Source organism: Mobula birostris, chromosome 10, assembly GCF_030028105.1.
Source record: "Mobula birostris isolate sMobBir1 chromosome 10, sMobBir1.hap1, whole genome shotgun sequence".
NCBI classification, from domain to species: domain Eukaryota; kingdom Metazoa; phylum Chordata; class Chondrichthyes; order Myliobatiformes; family Myliobatidae; genus Mobula; species Mobula birostris.
Window position 1 is genome coordinate 144,811,215 of NC_092379.1, and position 19,124 is coordinate 144,830,338.

A 19,124-nucleotide genomic window follows, 5' to 3' on the forward strand; every position below is an offset into this window, starting at 1 on the left:
CATTGGGTGTATTTAAGGCAGAGATTGATAGGTATCTGAGTAGCCAGGGCATCAAAGGTTATGGTGAGAAGGCGGGGGAGTGGGACTAAATGGGAGAATGGATCAGCTCATGATAAAATGGCGGACCAGACTCGATGGGCCGAATGGCCGACTTCTGCACCTTTGTCTTATGGTCTTAAATCAATGTATTGACTACAGGTGATGGGATGTTATGTTGAAGTTGTATAAGACATTGATGGGGTCTAACTTGGAGTAGTGTGTGCAGTTTTGGTCACCTACCTACAAGAAAGATGTAAACAAGGTTGAAAGGGTACAGAGAAAATTTACAAGGATGTTGCTGGCTCTGGCGGACATGAATTACAAGGAAAGGTTGAATAGGTTAGGACTGTATTCTTTAGAACATAGAAGACTGAGAGGAGATTTGATAGAGTATACAAATGATGAGGGGTATAGATAGGGTAAATGCAAGCAGGCTTTTTTCACTAAGACTACACCCAGAGGTCATGGTTTAAGGGTGAAAGGTAAAAAGCTTAAGGGGAACATGAGGGGAAACTTCTTCGTTCAGAGGGCTGTGAGAGTGTGGAATGAGCTGCCAGCACAAGTGATCCATGCAAGCTTGATTTCAGGGATTAAGTAAGTTTAGGTAGATACATGGATAGTAAGGATATTGTGGCCAATGGTGCTGTTGCAGGCTGTTGGGAGTAGGCAATTTAAATGGATTCAGCATGGAGTAGATGGGCTGAAGGTCCTGTTTCTATGACTCTATAACCCCAGCCACTCACTACAGGAATTGACTGAACTGGTCAGTTAACCTTCTTGAAAATTGTGATGTTAGTTTTAGTGTGTTGACTGCATAAGGCAATGGCATTGGAGATTCATTCCAGAGATTCAAGAAAATGAATCTCAGGGTTGGATAAAGTACAGTGGATCCAAGTTAAATTGGCCTGTTGGTTAATTGGAGCAACTCTTAATTGGGTTTCCCTTTATTATTTAGGACATTATGCCATGTGATTGGGGCAGGAGACTGTTGACAAACAATGTCTAACTGGTGTCAGATGCGTGCTCTTCGGCGGCCATTAGACACTAAACCATGCTTAAAGTGAACAGTTTTAAAAAGTGTCAGTTCCACGCATTTTTGTTCAAAACAGCAGTGATTTTTGTCACTGATAGTTGGTGAGAAATAAGCAGAAAGTAAATCAGATCTGTTTTGCTTCCTGCGGTTTCAAGCATTCTGGTTTAGAGGTGTCAGAAATGGCCAGGAATGAAAATGAAATGATTTCATTACTTCAACAAGTTAGCAAGTACAAAGAATTTGAAGGTATCAACAATCATCTTGAATGCTACGATGAAAATGAAGATTAGAAGGATGTAATCTTTGATAGCATTGTATGAAGGCAGTCCGTCATCTTCGTCGGTGATTTTGTCAATCAAAAGAACTCGGCAGTGTAAACTGGATTCATTCCTTCGCCAATAACTATTAGGAACTAATACATAGTTTTATAATACTGCAGTAGCCTTATTAATGTTCTAATTTGTTCTGTGTCTAATTTAAATACATAATTTGCTATTCAGTTAAATGGTAGTTCGTCTTTTTTATACCTTATTAACTATTTCCATGAAACTTCGGCTAATTGGGGCAGTGGCTTTATTGGGCTAAAATGGACTGGTCCAAATGTGCCCCAATAAACCGAAATTCGTTATACTTTGGTAATAAATTTACTGTAAACTTTGAATCACATGACAGATATCATGTGGAGGGTTCGAGGGGAGAGACCTGTGAGCTCTCTAGTACACTTAGCTGCTGTCTGTTTGGAAATCAGTGATTCGCATTTTCCAGGGAGGATCAAGACATTTAATTTTAATTTGACAAGATGTCTTGTTCACTGTTCCAGACACAGTAGTTTCAACTGAAAATCAGATAAATCAGATATTGGTGGGAGGCATGGCAGCGTAGTGGTTAATGTGATCACTTTACAGCTCCAGTGATCGGAGTTCAATTCCCACTGGGGTCTGTAAGGAGGTTCTGCCTTCTCCACATTACCGTGTGGAGTTTGTCCGGGTGTTCCAGTTTCCTCCCATGTTCCAAAGATGTACAGGTTGGGGTTAATGAGTTGTGGGCATGTTATGTTGATGCTGGAATCATTGCGACACTAGTGGGCTGGTCCCAGCACAGTCATTGTACTGCCCTGGTCGCTGATGTAAAAAATGACTCACTTCACAGTATGCTTTGACGTACCTGTGACAAATAAAGCTAATCTGAATAAAGTACTGATACTGGGAATCCACGGTGTGCACACGGATTGGAATTGGCTCATTATTGTCACATGTACCGAGATACAGAGAAAATCTTGTCTTCCATATTGTACATAGAGATCAGATGATTGTACAGTGCATGAGGTAGAACAAGGTCTAACCAATAACAAACAACAGAAAGTCTGCAGATGCTGGAAATCCAAGCAACACACACACACACACACACACACACACACACACACACACACACACACACACACACACACAATGCTGGAGGAACTCAGCAGGCCTGGCAGCATCTATGTTGCTCCTCCAACCTGAGTGTGGCCTCCTCATGACAGTAGAGGAGGCCATGGACTTTGTCAGAATGAGAATTGGAAGTGGAATTCCATTAAGCTGAGAGAGCCCTCTTTTCTGGCAGACAGTGCATAGGTGCTCACTGAAGCAGTCTCCCAATTAACGTCGGGTCTCACAGATATACAGGAGGCCACACTGGGAGCACAGGGCACAGTACATGACCCCACCAGATTCAAAGGTGAAGTGTTGCCTCACCTGGAAGGACTGTTTGGGGCCCTGAATGGTAGTGAGGGAGGAGGGGCAGGTGTAGCACTTGTTCCGGTTGCAAGAATAGGTGCCAGGAGGGAGATCAGTGGGGAGGGATGAGTGGACAAGGGAGTCACATAGGGAGCGATCTCTGTGGAAAGCAGAAAGTGGGAGGCGGGGAGGGAAAGATGTGTTCGGTGGTGCGATCCCGTTGGAGATGGCGGAAGTTACAGAGGATTATATGATGGATGCGGAGACTGGTGGGATGGTAGGTGAGGGCACGAGGAACCCTATTGCTGGTGGGATGGCAGGAGGGTGGGAAACCCCGCAGGATTCCTTGGCTGCGTAAGTCTCGGGAAGACACACTCCGGTCCCGTAAACCTGTGAGATTGAGACGGCTCTCCCAACCCAAACAACGGTTTGTGTGGATGCTGTGTAATCTGCTACCCTGTTACAACTCAGTGCCAAGAAATAACAGACAGCACACTGCAGACGATTAAAGGAATTGTATTTATGAATCTTAAATAAAGGGTTAGTGAAGAAAAAAAGACAAAAAGGCCCTATTAGAATGAAACAGTCAAATGTGCACAAGTTGGAGTTCAACTCTTCCAAAATTCATATTCACTCGACTGTGGCACCTCCTTCGTCGAATCATGGTCCCCCACCAGGTCGAATGCTGCAGCCAGTTTCTCCCCAGCACCTTTCCTCCTCATCTCCTGCTGAACAGAGGACCCAGTTCACATTCCAAAGCAGCTGTTATCTCTACTATAACCTAAACACTGCTTCTACAGAAAGACCATTACATTAGCAGCGAAATATTTCCCAGGGTGTTGCACTCTCCCCCCACCAAATTTAGTCATGTCCTCATGACCTTGAGATAATTTGTCACCCCTTCGTACAAAGCACAAAGTCCAACCCCAGTGTAAATGGCAGTGACATAGCTCGCCAAGGGGATAGGTGACACACTCTGTTCCCCGGGTGCGACATAGGCCAGTCTTTCTGGGCATCTCCTGACTCTTCAGGACCTCCTTACCCCATCATCTACTTCTTCAGCTTCAGTCACTCCCTGGGCCCTTTCCTGTCTACCTGGGGAGACCCCGCCCTGTTCATTACTGGTGACTCCCGGTAGCTCAGGTCCCCTCGTCACTTGGCTGAGCTCACCCTCGTGCCCAGTTGCTTTAGAGTCCAGCCTCCCATTACTGTCTCACCACAAACCTGCCTGTCCACTGCTCGTTCCCCCCATTTCACCCACCTCAGCGTGAGAAGGGTTGGGAACCTCATCAGTTATTGGGGAGTTAGCGGACGGCAGCATATACCACACCCCATTTCCTCATCCTCTGAACCCGTATCACATTCAGGGGTTGGGGTCTGGTCTCACCCCTCCTGCCGCTGGTCCTTCAGTTCCCCCATGTCGCCGCAGAGTCCTCTCACTAGGTGTAGGGTCCAGGTCGGGCTCTGGGTCAACACACTCCTCTTGTCCCAGGGGTAGAGGTGGTTCCGATGGAGAATCGTGACAGGCCCATTCCCATCCTTTGGTTTCACCCGGAAAACTGGTACGTTTAGCATCTGACCCTCCACTACACAGGGCATCGCCGCCCAGCAGTCAGCCAACCGATGCATCCCAGGTAGCCCCAAATTCCTTATGAGGACCCGGTCTCCAGGCATGAGTTGGGAGAACCTAACCTTTCGATAGTACCTCCTCTTTTTTCCTTGATTCTGCTTAGTAGCCAAGACCTCAGCTAATTCATAAGTCTTTTCAGCTCCCTTCTCATATCAGACACAGATAAGTCTTCTGTGGTAGATTATCCCCACCAGTCTCAAAACAGAGGTCAATGGGCAGCCTCACCTTGTGCCCAAACATCAGATAATATGGCGCGTACCTGGTAGCTTCATTCTGTGTACAATTGTAATAGTGGACCAGATGTCCAATATCTTGACTCCACTTGCTCTTTTTGCTGATTTCCAAAGTTCTGAGCATGTCTAGCAAGGTCTGATTGAGACTTTCAGGCTGGGAATCATCCTGCGGATGATAAGGTGTCGTTCTCGACTTCTTGACTCTAAGCATGCTCGGTAACGCATGTATGAGCCTTCTATTGAAATGCCATCCCTGATCACTGTGTGTCCATCTGGGGAGGCCATAATATATGAAATACTTCTCCCATAACATTTTGGCCACTCTGAACAGCCTCTAGTCCTTGATAGGGAAGGCTTGTGCATATCTGGTGTAGTGATCTGTAATAACCAAGACATCTGCCATGTTGCTGGCATCAGGCTCCGTTGATTGGAAATCCATACACACCAGATCTCGTGGCCCTGCATTTTGCAAGTGGGATAATAGAACGGCAGTGTCTACCTCTTTATATATCGAATGAACGACTTGCAATACCCTTCGGCCCCCGGCTTCATTCTTCGCCAGTAGAACTGATCTCTGAGCCACCCAGGTCTTGTCAGCCCCCAAATGGCTGGAATCATCATGCACTGACCTTAACACAATCCTCCGATACTTCTCAGGCAGAACCAGCTGGGAATGCCAAGGCCAATCCGGAGGCAACGTGACCCAGTATGGGATCTGGTTCCTCAACTCCAATCTGAGCCATTTTCTCAGTAGTAGAGATATTGTGTGTACAGTAAGCTTGTGGAATGGTGTCATCAGAAGCTCCTAAATGATCTACCGCTCAATCCTGCCCTTGCCTTTCCTCTGCCTTCCCCGCGATAGCAAACTGACACATGCCTTTCACTCCCAGGGCAGGAACGCTCTCCCACTCTCCATCCCGGTCCTGCCCTTCATGCACATGTCAGGACAAACCATCAGCATCGATGTTCCTACTTCCTGGCGGGTACTTCAGGCCGAAATCATAGGCAGACTCATCGCCAACCATGCCAATTTTACTGAGTCAGGATACAAGTTAATGGGTTGTTGTCTGTCCTCACTTCAAATTTGCCACTATTTAGGTAGTCACTTAGCTTATTCACCACAGCTCATTTCAGTGCCAGGAACTCCAATTTGTGCATGGGGCAGTTTCGCTCAGAGGGTGACAGACTCCAGCTGACAAACACGACAGGTCTCAACCCTGCGCCCTGACCCTGATACGGGAAACCTCCTAAGCCCTCTCTGCTGGCATCTGTATGCAGTACATATAGCAACCGGGGGTCGGCAAAAACCAGCTCAGGTGTTTTCATCAGCAGCTCCTTCAGCAATTGGAAGGCCTCTTCACATTTCACATCCCATCTTGCTCCAAAGGCTCCGAAAGGCTAAGATAATCTTTACCATTCTCTTTAAGGAGCCCTTAGTTTGTCTCAGCTGTTTGTCCCGCACAGTCCAACTGAGACTGGATTTGAGAAGGTCCAAGTGTGATCCAGGGGACTAATGGAGAAACAGCATAGCTGGTGAGTTGTTTGTTGTGGAATGTGCTGCTTTGCAATATTCAAGGAGGAAATTGGTGAGCTTGCGATTCAGTGTCAGTGTAGCGTGTTCCCATTCGGTGTCGGTGCAGCGTGTTCCCATTCGGTGTCGGTGCAGCGCGTTCCGATTCGGTGTCGGTGCAGCGCGTTCCCATTCGGTGTCAGTGTAGCGTGTTCCAATTCGGTGCTGGCATCGCGTGCTCAGATTCAGTGTCAGCGTGGTGTGTTCTGCTGATGTTGCCAACAGTGTGCCTTTAGACTCTGGACAAACCTTTCCACCAAGCCATTTGTAGTTGGGTGGAATGGTGTGGATGTAATATGTCTTATTCCATTCATTTTAGGAATCACTGAAACTGATCGCGACAAAGTGTGGTCCATTGTCACTGACTAAGTGTCCTTGAAAAGAGGCTTCTCAACATATCAACAGAGTGCTAGGCTGTAGTGCAGGTTATTGGGAACACTTCTGGTCACGTTGTAACTACATCCACTACTACCAAGAGATTTGTGCTCATGAATAGTCTGGCAAAATCCACATGAATCGTTTACCAGGGCGTTGCAGGCCTTTCCCAGGGATGGAGAGGTGTGGCTCTTGGCATATACTGGACATGTTGGCATCCCAAACAGTGCATGGCAAGCTGTTTGATCTGCCGATTTATCCCAGGTCATTAAAGTTTCAACCCAACATTTTCATCGTGACCATACCTAGATGACTAGCATGCAGCTCCTCCAAAACTTTAGCTCTCAGCGAGGAGGGTACAATAAATCTCAATCTCCACATAAGGCAAACTCCTGTCAAGGGCAAGTTCATCCCGGAGCTGTTAAATATGGGCGAACTGGAATTTCTGCTGCACCTTCCAGCGATTTTGCGTTTGGTCTGCGTGTAGACCAAAGATAGTCTTAGGCTCTTTTCCGGTTTTTCTTTGGATCATCTCTGCCGTAATAGAGAGACTTTCGATTTGCATTGGGGGAATATGTCAATAAGAGTATCTTCTTTCGTAAATTTTTTAGGTATTTCCTTTCCCAAGGGTAAATGGGACAATCCATCAGCATTTCCGTGATTGGTCGTCCTCTTGAATTTGAATAGTAATTGTGTCCTCCGAGAAACAATTAGTGGAAACTGTTAGTGGAACACCCTTCTGTGGATTGAAAATGGGGGCTGGTGGTTAATAATCAGTAACGAGGGTAAATTCTCTTCCATACAAGTACTGATTGAATCATTTTACACCCCAAACCAGACTCAAGACCTCTCTGTTGAGCTGTGAGTACTTTTTTTCTGCAGCGGTAATGAGTTCAAGGGGTGGAGCACAGTAGCCAGGTTTGGCAGGAACTTGTTATGGTAATTGACAGATCCTAAAAAGGACCACGATATGACACACCCGTTGACCTGGGGACACACTTGTGTAATACTTGTGCGTCAATGGTGTGACCACAGTAAGTGATATCTGACATAAAGAATTCACATTGTGCTCTGAGTCCGTAATCTCCTAATCTTTTTAACATTATCTTGAGATTTTGGAAATGTTCCTTGTCATTCTCACCTGTAACAATGATGTCATCCAGGTAACACTGAGCGCACGGGCAGCCTTGCATAGCTTTCTGCAGAGTGCAGGTGCAGATGCCACTCCAAAAATAAGCCTATTATAATGACAAACAAGAGAAAATCTGCGGATGTAGGAAATCCAAGTAACACATGCAAAATGCTGGAGGAAATCAGCAAACCAGGCAGCATATAACCATATAACCATATAACAATTACAGCATGGAAACAGGCCATCTCGACCCTTCTAGTCCATGCCGAACTCCTACTCTCACCTAGTCCCACCGACCTGCACTCGGTCCATAACCCTCCATTCCTTTCCTGTCCATATATCTATCCAATTTAACTTTAAACGACAACATCGAACCTGCCTCAACCACTTCTGCTGGAAGCTCGTTCTACACAGCTACCACTCTCTGAGTAAAGAAGTTCCCCCTCATGTTACCCCTATGCATCTATGGAAAAAAGTACAGTGGACATTTTGGGCCAATACCCTTCATCAGGACTGGAGGAAAAAGGATGAGGCCGTCAGAGTTAGAAGGTGGGAGGAGGTGAGGGGTGAAACTGGGAGAGGGGAGGGGTGAAGTAAAGAGTTGGGAAGTTGATTGGTGAAAGAGATACAGGACTGGAGAAGGGGCAATCTGATCGGCAAGGACAGAAGGCCATGGAAGAAAGAAAAGGGGGAGGAGCACCAGAGGGAGATGATGGGCTGGCAAGGACAAAAGATGAGAGAGGGAAATGGGAATGGGGAATAGAGAAGGATGTGGAGGTGGCATCACTGGAAATGCGAGAAATCAATGTTCATGCCATCAGTTTTGAGACTACCCAGACAGAACATAAGGTGCTGTTCCTCCAACCAGAGTGTGGCCTCACTGCAACAGTAGACTGACATGTCATGATAGGAATGGGAAGTGGAATTAAAATGGGTGGCCACTGGAAGATCCTATTTTTTCTGGTGGACAGAGCGTAGGTGCTCTGCGAAGTGGTCTCCTAATCTACGTCAGGTCTCACCAATATACATTGGCATGCAAAAGTTTGGACACCCCTGGTCAAAATTTCTGTTACTGTGAATAGCTAAGCGAGTAAAAGATGAACTGATTTCCAAAGGCATAAAGTTAAAGATGACACATTTCTTTAATATTTTAAGCAAGAAAACTTTTTTATTTCCATCTTTTACAGCAGGGATCCCCAACCTTTTTTGCACCGCGGACCGGTTTAATATTGACAATATTCCTGCGGACCGACCAAACCGGGGGGGGGGGGGGGGGGGGGTCAGTGTTCAAGTAGGGTTAAACTCACCTCAACATGTCTTTTACAGTTAGGGTTGCCAACTTTCTCACTCCCAAATAAGGGACAAAAGTAGCAGTCAAATCCCGGGACACTTGTGTTTACCCTGAGAAAGACTACCATGACCATGAAGCCTTGCACGGGCACCTGTGTGCGCATGCGCATAAGTGCCGATTTTTTTCCCCACAAATCAGTTTTAACTTCATCTTCCCAACTATACTGTACATACATTATTTCTATTTTATATAGGCTGTGTATTTATCATATCATTCCTGCTTTTACTATATGTTAGTGTTACTTTCGGTTTTATGTGTTATTTGGTATGATTTGGTAGGTTATTTTTTGGGTCTGGGAACGCTCAAAAATTTTTCTCATATAAATTAATGGTAATTGTTTCTTTGCTTCACACCATTTTGGCATGAAAGGTTTCATAGGAACGCTCTACCTTAGCGGGGGAAATACAGGACAAGGGCGGTCCCATATGGGACAAACCAATTTAACCCAATATGCAGGATGTCCCGGCAAATACGGGACAGTTGGCAACCCTATGTTCAAGTTCAACAGTGGGCGTGACAGGGAATGAGGAAAGGTGCAGCTGACTCATATCGTTTCCTCGTGGCCCGGTAGCACATGCTTTGCGGCCTGGTAGTTGGGGACCGCTGTTTTACAGTTTCAAAATAACAAAAAAGGAAAAGGTCCCGAAGCAAAAGTTTGGGCACCCTGCATGGCAGTACTTAGTAACACCCCCTTTGGCAAGTATCACAGCTTGTAAACGCTTTTTGTAGCCAGCTAAGAATCTTTCAATTCTTGTTTGGGTGATGTTCGCCCATTCTTCCATGCAAAAGGCTTCTAGTTCTGTGAGATTCGTGGACTTTCTTGCATGCACTGCTCTTTTGAGGTCTATTCACAGATTCTCGATGATGTTTAGGTCAGGGGACTGTGAGGGCCATGGCAAAACCTTCAGCTTGCGCCTCTAGAGGTAGTCCATTGTGGATTTTGAGGTGTGTTTAGGATCATTATCCTGTTGTAGAAGCCATCCTCTTTTCATCTTCAGCTTTTTTACAGACGGTGTGATGTTTGCTTCCAGAATTTGCTGGTATTTAATTGAATTCATTCTTCCCTCTACCAGTAAATGTTCCCCATGCCACTGGCTACAACACAAGCCCAAAGCATGATCGATCCACCCCTGTGCTTAACAGTTGGAGAGGTGTTCTTTTCATGGAATTCTGCACCCTTTTTTCTCCAAACATACCTTTTGCTCATTGCGGCCAAAAAGTTCTATTCAAAAGGTTCAAAGGAACATCTAAACAAGGCTGATGCATTTTGGAATCAAGTCCTGTGGACTGATGAAGTTAGTATAGAACGTTTTGGCCGCAAAGATATCCTCTATCCTGGGCAGAGGCCATTGATCTGCTTTCCGTACTGGGTTGATGGTGACCTTAAAATCACCACAGATCCTGACAGACACATTCTGCTAGTCTACTGGGACCACTGGCATTGCCCATGGGTTCTACTTGGAAAGAATTCCCTCAGCCTGCATGAAAAAGTCACTAACTACTTTATTACAGATTGTGCAAGGAACCAGACAGGCTTTGCAAAACTTCTGTGTGGCTTTTTTTATTTAACACTATTTTACCCCTGATATGTTTGAGTATTCCAATAGCATCCTTGAACATTTCTGTGACATCATCCAGTAACTTTCTTAATTCACTTTCAGTTGACTCAATTACAGGGGATGTGGCATGCAAATGATGGATGAATCTCCAATCAAGTTGTAGTTGCCTCAGCTAATCACAACCCCTCATGTTTTTAGCTTGTACAAGCCTAATGTGGCTTGCTGGTTGTTGTATTTCACTGTTATGGTTGTCATTCCCACTGGGGTTTCCTTCTCTCCAGTATAAGTTCTTAGTTGGATACTGTAGATGTAGGCTTCAGTTCAGTATCTTTGAAAGGCCATTCAAACTCATTTTTTGGAATGACTGAAACAGCTGAGCTAGTGTCTAATTCCATTTTAATTGCCGTTCACTTCTGATATAAGCCTTATTGTTTGTCTATTGTCGGTTTGCATACTGTAAATCTCAAGTCTACAGTCCTGTGTCACCCTCACCATTGTCAGGTTTTTCATCAACAACGTGCAGTTTACTGCTCTTTTTGAAACTGCAACTTGACTTTTTATCTTTTCTCTTCTCTGTGCGGTCCATTTATTTTTGACGGCCCAACATGCTCATATGTGTCCTACTTTGTTGCATTTTCTGCAAGTTTTGCCTTTACGCCTGAATTGATCTGGTGTATGTGAGCCCCTGCCACAGTGGTAACATAATTTGTTTGGCCAAGCAGTTTTCTGTTTAGACACTTTCATTCCTGACTAAAACTCAATTACATCTCTGGCTGCTGTTTCCATCAATACAATGATATTCAACAGTTCTTTTAAATGTAATTTGTACTTCAGTTAGGAGCCTTTTTTGAATACTTTCTTGTAAGATTCTACAAACTAAACTATCCTGCAATGCATCATTATTGAACTGCCAATGCTCGGACAATTTCTTCAATTCAGCCATGTAGGCTGAAATGGACTCCCCTTCCTTTTGATTCTGCTTATGAAAACTAAAGTACCCTGCAATCATCGATGGTTTTGGTTCTAAATGTTCCTGCATTACTTTCATGATATCAGCTAAGCTCATTTTGCCTGGTTTGGTTGTGCAACAGGAGAACACACTTCATAGTACAATAGTCTCTGTTTTATTATTTTGTACATTATTATTGCAGATTGGTAAATTATTATTGTGTATATTATTATTCTGTACTTTATTATTAGTTAAGTCTGCATGCTGCTAAGTGTATTTTTAAATGAAATTCCCACATGGGATTAATAAAGTACTTGTTATTATTATTGAACTTCTAAGCAAACTGTATGCTTTTACACCCAATGCACTCAGCAATACTGGCACTTATTTTTCATTGGCTACTTCATTTGCTTCAAAATACTGTTCAATTCTTTCAGTATACATCATCCAGTTAACTCTTGCAATCCAGCATCGACTGTCTTTCTGACGTAGCCAGCAATTTCTCATTTTTAAAAATGTATTATTATCATCTGGTATTCACTGTTTATGAACCCATGGCCGTACTCACTGCTTGTTAATTTTGCTCATTTTCTGCCTTTTTTAAACTCAAACGTCTCCCTTCCCTTCTGAAGAAACATATGCTGTGCTTTAGTTGCTGAGTAGTTGTCTCGGGTTAATTTTAAAACTCTCTTGTCGCCACTGTTATATTTTGTAGCTCCAGAAACTAATTGCAAGAAAAACACGAGAGCCTGGATACTTGCCTACTTGAAACTAAGGGGAAAATTTCACTCAACATCACTTGCCCTACCATTGAAATATTCCCACAAACAATAAACTCACTTTCTAGGGCTCTTCATCTCATGTTCCTGATACTTATTGCTTATTATTATTATTATTATTATTATTTCTTCATTTTGCATTTTCACAGTTTGTTCTCCTCTGCACTCTGGTTGAAGATCCTAGTTGGGATGGTCTTCCTTTGATTCGATTATGGTTATTATTCTATAGATTTATTGGGTATGCCCACAAGAAAATGAATCTCATTGTTGTTTATGGTGAGATATGTACTTTGATAAGATTTACTTTGATCAAGAGATTCTGCAGATGCTGGAAATGCAGAGCAACGCACACAAGATGCTGGAGGAACTCAGCAAATCAGGCAGCATCTGTGGAAATGAATAAACAGTCAACGTTTTGAGGCTGAGGCAGTCCTGATGAAAGGCCTCAGCCCTAAATGTTGGCTGTTTATTCCCCTCCACAGAGGCTGCCTGATCTTGGAGAAAAATAAATTACCTTTCAGTTTCAGAGAGCATGGGGGTGGAAAGGATGAGAATGAACTGTCTGTTTCAGGCTGAGACCCTTCATTAGGACTAGAAAGGAAAAGGGAAGAATCCTGGTTTCTTCCCTCTTCCCTTCCCATCCTGATGATCCATCCCAGCCTGGAACGTTGACTCTTTATTCCTCTCCATAGATGCTGCCTGACCTGCTGAGTTCTTCCAGTGTTTTGTGTGTTGTTCTGGATTTCCAGCATTTGTACTGTCTCTTACGTTCAGGGTGGGAATTTCTCTGACTGGGTGGGGCCAGGGTTGCTAAGGTGATAACAATGTTTAGGGAGACACCTGATTCACACGGTAGATTAGTAAGCATAGTTTGAGAGGAAGGCAGCAAGCAAAGAAACGCATTATACATTGTGAACAAGTCAGAGCACTTCCCTGTAACCTGAGACCAGAGAAGCCATTATGTCACTCATAGTTTAAAGTTCAAAGTAAACTTATTATCAATGTACATACAGTATATGACACCACATACTACCCACAGATTTGTTTTCTTGCAGGCCTTCACAGTAAAACAAAGAAATTAAATAGAATTTATGAAAAAATATACACTTACAGACGAAGACTAACAAACAACCATTGTACAAAAGATGATAAACTGTGGAAATATTTTAAAAATAATAATAAATAGGTAAACAAATAATACTGAGAATGAATCATAGAGTCTTTGGAAGTGAGTCCTTGGGTGTGGAATCAGTTCAGTGTTGGGGTGAGTAAAGTTATCCTCTCTGGTTCGAGCGCCTGATAGTTGTAGGGTGATACTGTTCCTATACCTGGTGCTGGATGGTGGGGGTCCTTGATGATGGATGTTGCTTTCTTGTGGCAGTACTCTTTGTAGATGTCCTCAGTGGAGGGGCAAGCTTTACCTGTGATGGACTGGGCTGCACAGAGGCTTTTGTAGGGTTTTCCATTCCTGGGCATTGGTGTTTCCATACCAGGCCATGATGCTAACAGTCAGAATGCTCTCCACTGTGCATCAATAGAAGTTTGTCAGAGTTTTAGATAACATGCCAAATCTACAGAAACTTCTTTGAAAGTAGAGGCACTGCTGTGCTTTCTTTGTAATGGCAATTAGATGCTAGACCCAGGACAGATCCTCTGATATGATAACACCAAGGACTTTAAAGTTAGGGACCCTCTCCACCTCTGCTCCCCTAATGAGGACTGGCACATGAACCTCTGGTTTCTTCCTCCTGTGCTTGATAATCAGCTGTATGGTCTTGCTGACATTGATAAGGGGTTGCTGCTGTAGTGCCACTCAGTCAGATTTACAATCACCCTCCTACATGCTGACTTGTCAGCAGCTTTGATTCAGCCTACGACAGTGGTGTTGTCAGCAAACTGAAGTATGGCGTTGGCGCTGTGCTTAGCCTCACAGTCATGAAGTGTAAAGCTGGTAGAGCAGAGGGCTAAGCACACAGACTTGTGGTGCATTCCTGATGATGGAGATCATGGAGGAGATATTGTTGCCAAGTCGAACTGACTCGGGTCTGCAATCCAGTTTGATCTTGAAGCTTATTGATTAGTTCTGTGGGGTTGCAGTGTTGAATGCAGAGCTGTGGTCAGTGAAGAGCATTCTGATGTACCCATCTTCACTGAGCACACAGACATCCCCTGCAGACTATTGGGTCCACAGCGACAACCAACCACCCACTAATTCAAAGTTCAAAGTAAATTTATTATCAAATTACATATATGTTACCATACACAACCCTGAGATTAATTTTCTTGCAGGCATTCACAGTAAATACAAAGAAACGCAACAGAATATTGACCACAGCTGACATGACAGACAAACAATGTGCAAGAGATAGTAAACTGTATAACTACAAAAAGGAAAAATAAAAAAAAACAATAAATAAACAACTAAACAATAAACTTCAAGAATATGAGATAAAGAATCCTTGCAAGTGGGTCCCGAGGTTGTGGGAACAGTTCAGTGATGGGGTGAGTGAAGTTATCCCCACTGGTTCAAGAGCCTGCTGGTTGAGGGGTAATAACTGTTCCTGAACCTGATGACGTGAGCCCTGAGGCTCCTGTACCGCGTTCCTGATGGCAGCAGCCAGAAGGGAGCAAGGCCTGGATGGTGGTGTCCCTGACGATGGATGCTGCTTTCCTGCAACAGCACTCCATGTAAATATGCTCTTGGAGGGGAGGGCTTTACCCGGAATGGACTGGCCCATATCCACTACTTTTTGAAGACTTTTCCATTCAAGGTTGTTGGAAAGGCCTACAAAATTGTAAATTCTACACTCATCTCATTTTAGCCTCCTCACATTCCACCATCACCTACACCTTGGGACTATCAGAATTAATATCAATGTGTGGTGACATTTGTTGTTTTGCAGCAGCAGTGCAGAGCTATACATAAATATTCCTGTTGGTTACAATAAGAATATATAAAAATAAATACAGTGCAAAAAGAGAACAGAATAGTGAGATATTATAATTCTACCTCATCTCATTGACCTGCATTCGGACCTAGCCCTCATACCTTTCCCATTCATGTACTTATACACATTTCTCTTGAATATTGCAATTAAACCCACATCCACCAGTTCTGCTGGCAGTTCATTCCACATTCTCACCACCCTTTGAGGGAAGAAGTTCCCCCCTCAGGTTCACCTTAAAGTTTTCACCTTTCACCCTTAACCCATCTTCTCGAGTTCTTGTCTCATGCAACTTCAGTGGAAAAAGCCTGTTTGCATTTACCTTATCTATACCCCTAATAATGTTGTATACCTCTATCAGATCTCCCCTTATTTTCCCAGGTTCAGGTCTTTGGTATTCCCAGAATCCCATTTAATTGTCAGTGGATCATCAGAAACCATAAATGGCAGCAAAACACTCACTGGAATTCGGAAGAATGAGGGGGGATCTCATTGAGACCTATTGAATATTGAAAAGCCTTGGTAGAGTGGATGTGGAGAAGATGTTTCCTAAAGTGGGGAGTCTTGGACCAGAGGGCACAGCCTCAGAATAGAGGGATGCCCATTTAGAACAGGAGGAATTTCCTTAGCCAGAGAGTGTTGAATCTGTGGAAGTTGTTGCCACAGGCAGCTGTGGAGGCCAAGTCATTGGGTATATTTAAGGCAGAGGTTGATAGATTCTTGATCAGTGGAGGAATCAAGGTATACAGGCAGAAAGCAGGAGATCAGAGCTGAGAGGGAAATGGGTCAACCATGATGAAATGGTGGAGCAGATTCAATGGCCAAGAAGGACTAATTCTGCTCCTAAATCTTATCGTGTTATGGTCCAGCACTCCATCCACCAGTCCATGGAGTCTTAAGAATCTCCCCAGCATCAGCATTTCTTGTAGCTGAAATTCTGTGTTGGATCTGCTTGAGGTTTCAAGTGCAATGTTTGGATTTTGATTATTATCAGAGAGCTTCATTTTATCCACCTATCAGTGAGCTTCATTTTACAATCTAGTTCTACACATGGCCGACGACTTCCCTGAATGTGGTACCATAGGTCGACAGGGTGCTATTGAAGGCGTTTGGCACACTGGCCTATATTAGTCAGAGCATCAAGCATCAGGAGCTGGGACATTGTGTTGCAATTGCACAAGGTGTTAGATAGATAGATAGATAGATAGATATACTTTATTGATCCCGAGGTAAATTGAGTTTCATTACAGCTGTACCAACCAAGAATAGAGCATAAATATAGCAATACAAAAGCCACAAACAATCAAACAACAATATGCAAACTATGCCAGATGGAAATAAGTTCAGGACCAGCCTATTGGCTCAAGGTGTCTGACCCTCCATGGGAGGAGCTGCAAAGTTCGATGGCCAGAGGCAGGCACAACCTCCCATTACGCCCAGTGTTGTATCTCGGTGGAACGTGGCTGGAGTCCAACAGCAAAAAGTTCAATATCCAGTCTACAAACACGTTCCTCGATCATAATATGACCCGGATTGTACCATCTGTTGTTAACCAGAACAGCAAGCCCCCAACTCCTTTACACTTACCGCTCTCAGTGCACTTCCAGTCAGCCCGAACGGTCTGGAAGCCCTCCATGGAAAAGTTTTGATCGGGTATGTCCTCGTGCAGCCCAGTTTCAGTAAAACACATAACACTGCACTCCCGAAATGTTAATGAGGCTATTCCTGGAGTATTGTGTACTGTAGGCAGTACGCAGCTTAGCAGTTAGTGATATGCTTTACAATGCCAGGTCTCTGATTGAGGGTTCAATACCCACTGCTGTCTGTACATTCTCCTCATCACTTGTGTGGAATTCCTCCTGGTGCTCTAGTTTCCATCCACAATCCAAAGGGTATGGGAAAGGGCTAGTAGTTACGGGCACGTAATGTTGGAGCCGGGAACACTTTGCTCTGCCCCCAGTACATATTTACACTGTGGTGGTGGTTGATGCACATGACGCTTTTCACGGTGTGTTTTGGAGCTTCAATGCACATGTGACAAATAAAGTTAGTCTTCTCGTCAGTGCTGCTCTCCAGTATTCGCTCGGTAGAAGGTGAGTTGGATTGTGTTTGTCTGTGGCGTCGTCACTAGTGTGTGAAGAGGACTGCTGCACAATCAGTCTGCAGTTCATAACACTCAGGGACATGGGTGTCTGCAGCTTTTTTTGTGAATTTGTTTTTTTTGCTATTGTAAGCATATGTGTTATATGTGCTGTGTGTGAGTGTTGCTACAGTGTTTTTCACCTTGGCACCAGATTAACACTGTCTCATTTGGCTTTATTCATGTGAATGGTTGAATGACAACTAAACTTGAACTGAAACTTTTAATCTTTTTGGTTTTGGTTACCCTGCTACAGTAAAGAAATCTTTAGGCTGGAAAGAATGCAAAGGAGATTTACAAGAATGTTGGCAGGGCCTGAGTTACAGGGAGAGACTGGGCTTTATTGCTTGGAGCATCGGAGAAAGAGAAACTATTTAACAGCAGAGTACAATAGGGGCGCCACGATAGTGTAGTGGTTAGTGCAATGCTATCACAGGTCGGGGTGTTGGAATTTGGAATTCAGACTTCAGTTCCAACGTCCTCTGTAAGCAACTTTGTAGATTCCTTCCCTTGAGTGTGTGTTTCTTCAGGGTGCTCTGATTTCTTCCCACATTTCAAAGAGCTACCAGTTAGAAGGTTAATTGTCCCATGAAGCTTGAAGAGCCGGAAGAGGCTGTGCTGAGCTGCATCTCTAAATAAATCAATTAATAAATAAATACACATACATGAAGGACGTGTAGATTGTAGGGATGTGCATAGTCCTTCTGTGTGGACGCGCACAGTCTTTTGTCTTTTTGTTTGAACACACACAGTCTTTTTCCCAGGGGAAGGCAGCAAAACAAGAGGCTGTAAGCTTAAGGTGAGAGGGAGGGTGATCTAGAGGGGCACCATTTTTTAGATAGAGGGTAGTATCTACACTCAGTGGCCATTTTATTAAATACACCTGTATGTTAATGCAAATATTTAGTCAGCAACTCAACTGATAAAAACATGCAGACATGGTTAAGAGGTTTAGTTGCTGTTCATGTCAAACATCAGAATGGGGAACAATTGTGATCCAAGTGACTTCGATAATGGAATGTTTGTTGGTGCCAGACAGGGTGGTTTGAGTATCTCAGAAACTGCTGATCTCTCAGGATTTTCATGCACCACAGTCTCTAGAGTTTACAGAGAAACGTGTGAGAAACAAAAAACATCAGGTGAGCAGCAGTTCTGTGGGGGGAAAAAACACCTTGTTAATGAGAGAGGTCAAAGGAGAATGGCCAGACTGGTTCAAGCAGACAGGAAGGTGACAGTAACACAAATAACCACACGTTACAACAGTGGTGTGCAGAAGAGCATCTCTGAATGAACAACACATTGAACCTTGAAGTGGATGGGCTACAGCAGCAGAAGATCATAAACATATAATCAGTGGCCACTTTATTAGGTCGAGGAGGTATCTCATAAAGAGGCCACTGAGTGTATGTGGAAGGAGCTGCCAGCGGAACAGTGCCCTGACTGGTTGCATCATGGCTAAGTATGGAAATACCAGTGCCCAAGAACAGAAAACTCCACAGGAAGTAGTGGATGCAGCCCAGTCCAAAGGCTCCCCACCTTTGAGCATAATTCCATGGAGTGCTGCCAAAAGAACAGGATTCATCGTCAAGGACCCCCATCATCCAGACCAGGCTCTCTTCTCATTACTACCATCGGGCAGGAGGTACAGCAGTCTTGGGTCCCACACCACCAGGC

At 44.1% G+C, this 19,124-nt stretch overlaps 1 protein-coding gene across 1 annotated transcript in view; it reads left to right on the top strand.

The window, feature by feature from the left end:
- mcf2a (MCF.2 cell line derived transforming sequence a) overlaps positions 1 to 19,124 on the top strand; it is a 182,952-nt gene that overhangs the window by 50,069 nt on the left and 113,759 nt on the right. The window lies entirely within an intron of this gene.